Raw genomic sequence first — 8872 nt, forward strand, 5'->3', positions numbered from 1 at the left:
AATATATGTAAAGTATATTATATATATCATTTCCATTAACAGATGTTGATCCCACATTTCCTTTTTAAAGGCAGTTTCATTAATCACCGCGCAGCTGTATGGCTGGTCCGTTTTAGGCATTGAGACCCCACAAAGGGCTCGGAGCCCTAATGGCAATGCATTCACCGGTTCCTTTAGAAGTCCTAAGTTATACCTTAATGAATGGGACAATTGTGTTTTGATTTTGAATATTATATAACGTAACTTCTTCCTTAACGTGATTTAATTTGTAAGTAAACAGTTTTAATTGGGTTTATTGATTGGATACATCAAAGTTGAACTAAGAGATAAGGTTTAATAATATTTTGTTCCTCCGCTGGCTCTTTTAAGAAGATGTGCAGATGTTATATCTTGTTTTTCAAATTCAAACTGCTCTGTGGTAGACTTAGACTTACGACGTTTTCCATATTATTAAAAATATATATATATTGACTATACTGTGATACAAACGTACGCATTCGATAACATTAGTATTTATATTTAGTTATCTTGTGGGTCTATCGCCTAAATTCATAGTCAAAGATCTAAAGGTTCTGGGTTCAAATCCCAGGTCGATAAAAAGTTATTGGGTTTTTTATCATTACATCGGAATAATAGTGAGGAAACAGAGAGCAGAACTATATTAATGCACATATGACCTGCCCTCTTCGCTGGTCTCTCTTGAAATTAACTGCAGTGATCGAAATCGTTATTGTTTGAACGCACAACATCATCAATAATATTTAAATTAATTACTGCTTGTAATCTTCTTATATCTGTCCAAGCACCATTATTCTTTTCCAAAAGTTATCAGATTGAAAAAGGACGCGAATACATGTCAGACAGGTACAGTATGACACAACTTAGATGAGGCATCAGCAAATTCAATAAAACCGATTACTGACATTTTACACAACCAATATGAATATCTTCCTATCGCGCCATTCAACGCTATATATTCTCGCGTCAGTTCAACCCGAGAAAGCAAGTACATGTAAATCGACGTGTCAAATTGACGAATATATTAGGTCACATGGTATTACAATTTATTAAGATTGTGTAAAGATCATATTCACATAAGATATAAATATTGATTATTTAGGATAGCGTACTTAATTCGGATGTGATCGGTTTTACGAATTTTGCTGATGCTACATCTAAGTTGTGTCGTTATACTATAGTTAATATTAAAAAGAAATAACATATGTAATACACCAGAATATGCTTTTTCAGTTCTATTGTAGCTTTTTGGCATAACTAATAACGTATATTTATGATACATAATACCTTATAACTTATTTTATACGTCAGTTATTTCAAATAACGCCCAATAAACAACTTAAAAAAAATTTAACTCTCTACTAAAATCAATGTCGTGGTTTATTTTAACCAATACGTGATCGAAATCTGATTTAAAGTATCGAAATCGTTTCTCAAGTACACCGAAAACCCGTTATCAAATAAGAGCTAATTAAGATGACTTCCATTGGAAATTGATACTTATGTCTTTAACAATAAGAGCGAGTGGAAAGTATAGTTATCAACATCCACGACACTCCAGGGCTCGGCGAACAAAAACTTGCGCACGCGCACCGGCCGGCGCGGCCGTTGGTGTTTGAAATTCGAAAGTTGGCGCGTTTGTGGTTTACTTCGATTGTGAGGAAAGTGTTCAAGTTTTTTTTTCCACCTTTATTTCTTACCTCGATATTCATCTAACTTATACAGTGACTCCATAAAGAGTGTCTAATAACCCCTTTAGTATTAATATTTTACTAGCTGTGCCCGCGACCTTGTACGAGTTTGTATTTAACAAAAAAAATATTGTAGCCAAAGTTACTCCCTATTATATCAGTTATCTGCCAATGAAAGTCCAGTCAAAATCAGTGCAGCAGTTCCAGAGATTAGCTGGAACAAATAAACAATCAGACAAGAATTGTAAAAATAATGTTATTTTGGTATTTGTACCGTGTGCACATACATATGCATTGAATAAAAAAGGGATGTTTTAATATTACAAACAGACACTCTAATTTTATTATATGTGTAGATTAAAAATTATAGTAGTAATTAATTAAGGAATTACTGATGTACGTATTTACCCCCTTCTTTTTAAGGGATTCAAAAAAAAGGAGTGTTCTCAATTGGACCCGTACATTTTTTTTATATTTGTTCGCCGATTACTTCGCCATTTATGGACTATCAGAGTCTGGTGATGCGATCCTGGAGAAATCGAGGGGAACCCTCAAATTTTATAGGCACATGTATGTATTATATTGGCATTTGCTTCTGGCAGTCATAATGATATACTGCTGAGCTGATGATGGAACGTGTAAGTCCTCAATTACTAGGAGTTAGGAAATAGTTCTTTCAACATTAATATATGGATTTATACTCCTCTTCGTTGCATTTATGAAAAGAAGTACAGGTTCGCTAAACATTTCTTTTGTTATGTTATTGTTTGGTATATCATGCTTCAGAAGTGGTCCCATATAAGTTTTATCGAAATAGGTTCAGCGCTTTTTGAAAAAATCAACAAATAACCATTTGTTACATAAGGACTTTTAATTTCTATTTTGAGAAAATAACACTAATAAAATATTTTTCTAAAAAATAACACTGACTTCGAAGTGATTTCTAAAAAGTAGTAAAATAATTTGATCTAAACATGTATTATTGAAGTCGAAATCACTTTGAAGTCGGTGTTATTTTTTAGAAAAATATTTAATCAGCTTATCATTTGAGTTAGTGGGAACGAAAATAGCCCAAGGGATCAGAAGCGATCCTGCAACATTATATCTATTGAAGCGCCAATAGCGCATGCTATTGGCGCTTCAAATATAACACTTAAAATAATTGTATGTAAAATACCATAATTAATAAAAGTAAACATAAAAACAATATTACTTATAATTGTAGTTTCCATTGGGTTGATTAGATATTTTTAACAGACCTTTAGCAGCCGAGTCGTTAATTGAACGACGCCATAATGTTTCACCTTTTTGGTAACATAAATAAGTGACAACGTATCACAGGCACATAAATACACTGATACATTAACTTATATAAAAAAACGATAATGTGTTTTATGCCACACTACTACACTACTACCAACAATATTTTTAATACATTTTTATCTTACATAAACAATCTGTTAGCCTATCTTTTGCTAGCGTTTTTTCCGAACCAATTCTTACTACTACTACTTGAAAACCTACAAGAAAATAACCTACATGATTCTTAAAGGTCGACGACGGAGGCGTCTTTCGGTGCTTCATGTGTCCATGGACGGTGATGGTCACATTCCATCCCGTTTGCCCGCTTATCATAAAAAAGAGAAAGAATACATGTACCGTTTCTAGGCAAAGGTGTATCCTTTAATATAAAAAATAGCAGTCCCTCGAATGTAAGTTTAGGTATTCTGTTTAGGCATCTGAGTATTTATATGATTCGTATGCTATAGTTTGACACTGCATATGTACTAGGGATGAGCCAGAGAAGATTTCTACCAAGTAACGAAAATAGGAATTCCAACTTACGCAGGGTAAATAGATACCCGACTCCAGGGGGGGGTTGTCGGGTTACGTAAGGTTGTACTCACTTAAAACCCCTGCGATGGCCACCAACAGCCCGGAAACGGAGAGGCAAAAATATTATTGGCAGCGGTGGGATTCGAACCCACGCCTCCGAAGAGACTGGTGCCTTAAACCAGCGCCTTAGACCGCTCGGCCACGCTACCACATATTATATCATTTGAAATTGCTCAGCGTTTTACTTGAATAAAGTATATTTCGATTTTGATTTTTTGAGCACAATCAGCGTAAATTTGTTTTGGACTATGTGTGCATTAATACCAATTCCACTAAAAGTACAAGTGGATACATCGCTTACAGCTAACTTAGAAAAACATATATAATAATTAGAATGATAGGCCAGATTTGGATAAAAATACGGAATGTACTTTTTGTAAAACACGAATTAGTAGGTAAAATAAATGTGAAAATTGCGTTAGTAAATGAATCTGGAAAAATATCGTTGTTTAAACTTGTGACCATTCCAAGAGTTATATGCAGATCAAAATTGAACCACCAATTGGAAGAAGGGAATAAACGCCACTTTTCGACATATTTACTTTTTTACACTCTTACATTCTTTAGACGTAGTACTAAATATTATACATTTAAGGCAGGTCTGTCGGTTAATAAATCAGGATTGATTGTTTCTTAATAATCATTGATGCCCTATAAGTTTATAAGTTGAAAGCAAAAAGTTATGAAGTTGTTTTTATTATCTCCGTTTCTATTTTTTGGATTTATTCCATTCTTCCAATTGGTGGTTCAATTAATCTTTACATCTGTACAAGTCATGCTCATACATACATGCCTCGTTAATCAGATACAAGCAGTAGTTTTGGGTGAAAAACGAACAAATGCTTTAACAGGAGTCAATAAATAGAATCTTAAGTTTACCGACAAGCTCTTGGACATAAATTCTACTGGTTAATATGTAAACAGATTTTTTTTATCAAAACTGTCATCGAAGCCATGAGTATAAAATTTTATGGTGTCATATTTTAAAGTTGAACTTTTTCAATAAAATCCACTTAATGCATTCAGTTAAAAACAACTAATTGACCATAAACAGATATACTATTATCCGTATAATCTTGGGTCATAATATTTATTATAATTTCGTGAATAAATTTACTAAATTACACCAAAATTTCAATTTAAACGATGGTGTTTTGATAAATAATTTGTTTTTTTAAACTTTGTATAATTTGTGTATACGAAACTGTGGTTAATTATATTTCCTTAATTAGAATAGGAATTATATGGAGATAATGATTTCGAAGTCAGAAAATATTTAAAATACAAAATATATTACATATGGTCTATGTAATTTACTTGGTAGTAGGGCTTTGTGCAAGCCTGTCGAGGTAGGTACCACCCATTCACCAGTTATTTTACCGCCAAATAACAGTACTCAGTGTTGTTGTGTTCCGGTTTGAAGGGTGAGTGAGCCAGTGTAACTACAGGCACATAACATTTTAGTTCCTGAGGTTGGTGGCGCATTGACGATGTAAGGATTAGTTAATATTTCTAACAGCGTCATTGTCTATGGGTGATGGTGACCACTTACCACCAGGTGGCCCATATGCTCGTCCGCCAACCTATACCATAAAAATATATTTTTAGAGCATTAGTAGACTGATTAGCGAATGACTTATCCGATGGTAATTGGTCAACGTTGCCTACAGAAATTGGCGCCAGATATTTAAACAATTCCTTACGTGGTCAAAGCACCACCAATCTTGGTTCCGAAACGTTATATCTTTTGTTACATTGGCCCACTTCAGATTCCAAAGTTGGTGGCGACTGATGTTTAAGAGATATTTGTTACAGTGCCAATATGGTCGGTGGTGACCACTTATCACCAAATAGTCCATTTGCTTATCAGTACACCTAATTATTGGGGAAAATATATAGTGGTCCGCTTTTTAAGCATAACCATTTAAAAACTATAACATTATTTTAAGAGCTAAGAAGAGCCGAGATGGCCTAGTGGTTAGAACGCGTGCATCTTACCTGATGATTGCGGGTTCAAACCCAGGCAAGCACCACTATATATATGTGCTTAATTTATGTTTATCTCGTGCTCGGCGGTGAAGGAAAACATCGTGAGGAAACCTGCATGTGTCTAATTTCATCGAAATTCTGCCACATGTGCATTGTACCAACCCGCATTGGAACAGCGTGGTGGACTGTGTTCCTAACCATCTCCTTAATGGAAGAGGAGGCCTTATCTCAGCGGTAGGAAATGTCCAGGCTGTTACTTTACTTTAATATTTAAAAATATAATAATAATTGTCGCTTAATTATTTCAATTTGTAAAACAGCACTGCAGCGAATGGCTTAGATCGCTACCGATAATTCTTGACAGCTTAAACCGAATAACATACTTTACTGGCCGTCTATTTTGAACCCTGGACCTCAGTATATGTAGCCTAATTAGATACTAGACAAACACGACAGTTACGTCTAACATAAATTATATTTAAATAGATTTATATTCTTGAAGTCTTAACAATTTAGGTCGCCTCGTTGTGAAAGTCGTTAGTCCAATCCCTGAGCCCTTAGGCTCTTGTTGCCCCACTTAGCACAAACTAAACGCCTAATGGGGGAGTTTAATCTGAATATTAACACCTTTAAGTCGGCATTTCTAGTATTATATTAAAATACTATTATATGTATTAAACCTTTTGGTAATGACTTATCACTTATGGTGTTCTTATTTTTTATTTTACATCCAATTACCATTTCTTACTTCGTGAACATTTAGTGAAGTTAGGAAATACATTACAAAATTAACAGCCTGTAAATTTTCTACTGCTGGGATAAAGCCTCCTTTCTCTTTGAGGAGAAGGTTTCTCCGACCACGAGATATAAACACAAATTAAGCACATTTTTCATAAAATTCATTGGAGCTTGGCTGGGTTTGAACTTGTAATCATCGGTTGATATGCGAGCGTTGCAACCACTGGGCTATCTCCGTAAATACGAAATAATTCTAAAAAAATGCCGCACTGACTGTCACTGGCCGCTCGGCGCTCGAATACATTGATAAAAAGGCTTTGGATTTTTAATATCCTGTACGTATAGGAAACGATTATGTGAATTATTGTTACTGAGGGTGATATCTTTATAAAGACCCGATTATAAAAAGAAATCCAAATTAATAATGTTTTTTACGTATTGGGAATTAGTATGTTTGACAAAAAATTTACTCATGTATGTTGCGTTAAAACAATCATATACATAATATACATATAATTCTTAGACTGTATTGAAAACTGAAATTTTGAAAATTGAAGGACATAAAACTGATGTACTTCTAATTTGTATAATTCCAAATATATATTATTATATATATTATGAATGTGAAAGTCAAACCAATGAATTGAATTTGATGAAATTTGGTTTGACACTCTTGAATTTCAAAGAAAAACATAGATTTTTCCAGACAACCGAACCCAAGAACGCAAGCAAAGCCGCGTGCTACAATTAGTATAACATAGGAAAATAAAACACGTGTATTTATAACTAACTGTCTTTATTAATACGAGTATATACTGTTAAATAGTGGCTCATGAATCGTCTTTTAATTTTCACATTAAAGCATTTATAACACTTTGAATATCTAATAAAATAACCAGAGATAATAAATCTAGTTACCAGTTATATTCCTCTATATAACATACATATATACCTTAATGCGCTATCCGTTTATGTAAAATATAATCCGAACAAATTGAGATTTAAGTTCGGACCCTGATTCAGGTGGAGTTTATAACTTCCAACGTAACCAGTTTCTTTGTAACGATTATTGATTAATTTGATCCTGTCGTCCGTAATCTGCTTTAACTGACTATATTTTCAAATTCATTATAATTCAAAGATATGTCCAGAACAAATCTTGACTACAAATCACAGGTTCTACTCAGTATATTTATTGCTAGTACTATTTAACAACTGCTAATAAGCAAAGGAAGACATCAATGTGAAACCTTCGTCTCTGGGATGTATTTATACCACATTAATGGAAAACAAATCATACCTAAAATAGATTATGAATTGTTGTGCATAAATGTGGTCGATATTAATGACTTCACGGAGTAATAACTGCCTCATATGCATTTTTGTTTAATATATGTAATATGGTGTAAATATTTATACTTGATTGACTTGAGTTCAGCTTTATTTTTCATTTAAACCAGTACAAGTAACACATGTTATACATATATTCGTATATAGTATGTGTTTTGAACGGAAATCAAATTATACCCACATGAAACTGAATAGATTACCATTTTATTATTTTCATTGTTATTTTTGTTATCTAATTTCAAGACACACTGGACACAATAACTTTCTAGTTAAATAAGTATATATAACCGTTAATGCGTGTTCATAGTTCTGGGAGTTGAGAGCGTCTCACGATGGCTTCCATAGTAATCTCGTCATCTTAAACAGCATTCGCAACAAAAGCCAGCAACAAACGGAACAGTCTCGGCATCAGTTAGCGCATTACCATAATTATCTGATCGGTGGCATGTGAACCGGCTCACTAAGAACACTTTTACCGGCGATCCGATCGGCGTCGCTACAAACGAACATCTTGCATTTAGCTGTAATTAGCGTATATTTAGTTCAACTTTTCATATTCAAGCTTTCGAATAGAATTCATGGTATGTTCTGTTCAATGCTTCTGTTGCCAAATTTAAAAAAATTGTTAAGGAACGCTTGTGTGCAAAAGGTTACTATACAATTAGCGAGTTTATGTTTGATAGCACACCTTGGGAATGAAACGATCGCCTCCTGGCTATTTCTAATCATATACTACTATGTATCTTATTAATTTGACAAAAAAAAAATAACAAAAAAAAGACCCGCTGAGTTTCTTTCGCCGGTTCTTCTCAGGTCAGGGTGTTCCTTTTTCCGAACCGGTGGTAGTGTTTATCTGACAATCAATAAGTAAGTGTAATGCTTTTATATTGAATAAAGGAATTTGAGTTTGAGTTTGGTATTCTGATTTAACTAAGATGAAAAATAAAAAAATGTTTTTTTTTTAATAGATAAAATGGATAGTCAAATGAACCTGATGGTAATTGGTGTCCACAGCTCAGATACATTAGTGCTGTAGAAAATTTTAGTCATCCTTTATATTTCCAATGCACAACCAACCTAGGGAACGTAAGGTATTATGTCTTGTACCTAGTAACTCATTAACCCTTAACACAACTATACGAAGAAAATAATGAGTGCGTGGTACCTACATAGTCAAGCGGGCTTGCACA

General features: G+C 33.7%; 1 non-coding gene across 1 annotated transcript; it reads right to left on the reverse strand.

Annotated features, from left to right (window-relative positions):
• Nucleotides 1–3672: 3672 nt before the first annotated feature.
• On the reverse strand, nucleotides 3673–3754 carry Trnal-aag. Its single transcript has one exon. It is a non-coding gene; the product is annotated as a tRNA-Leu (tRNA).
• Between the last annotated feature and the right edge of the window lie 5118 nt (nucleotides 3755–8872).

The sequence above is a fragment of the Vanessa cardui genome, chromosome 17 (genome assembly GCF_905220365.1).
Source record: "Vanessa cardui chromosome 17, ilVanCard2.1, whole genome shotgun sequence".
Taxonomy (NCBI): Eukaryota; Metazoa; Arthropoda; class Insecta; order Lepidoptera; family Nymphalidae; genus Vanessa; species Vanessa cardui.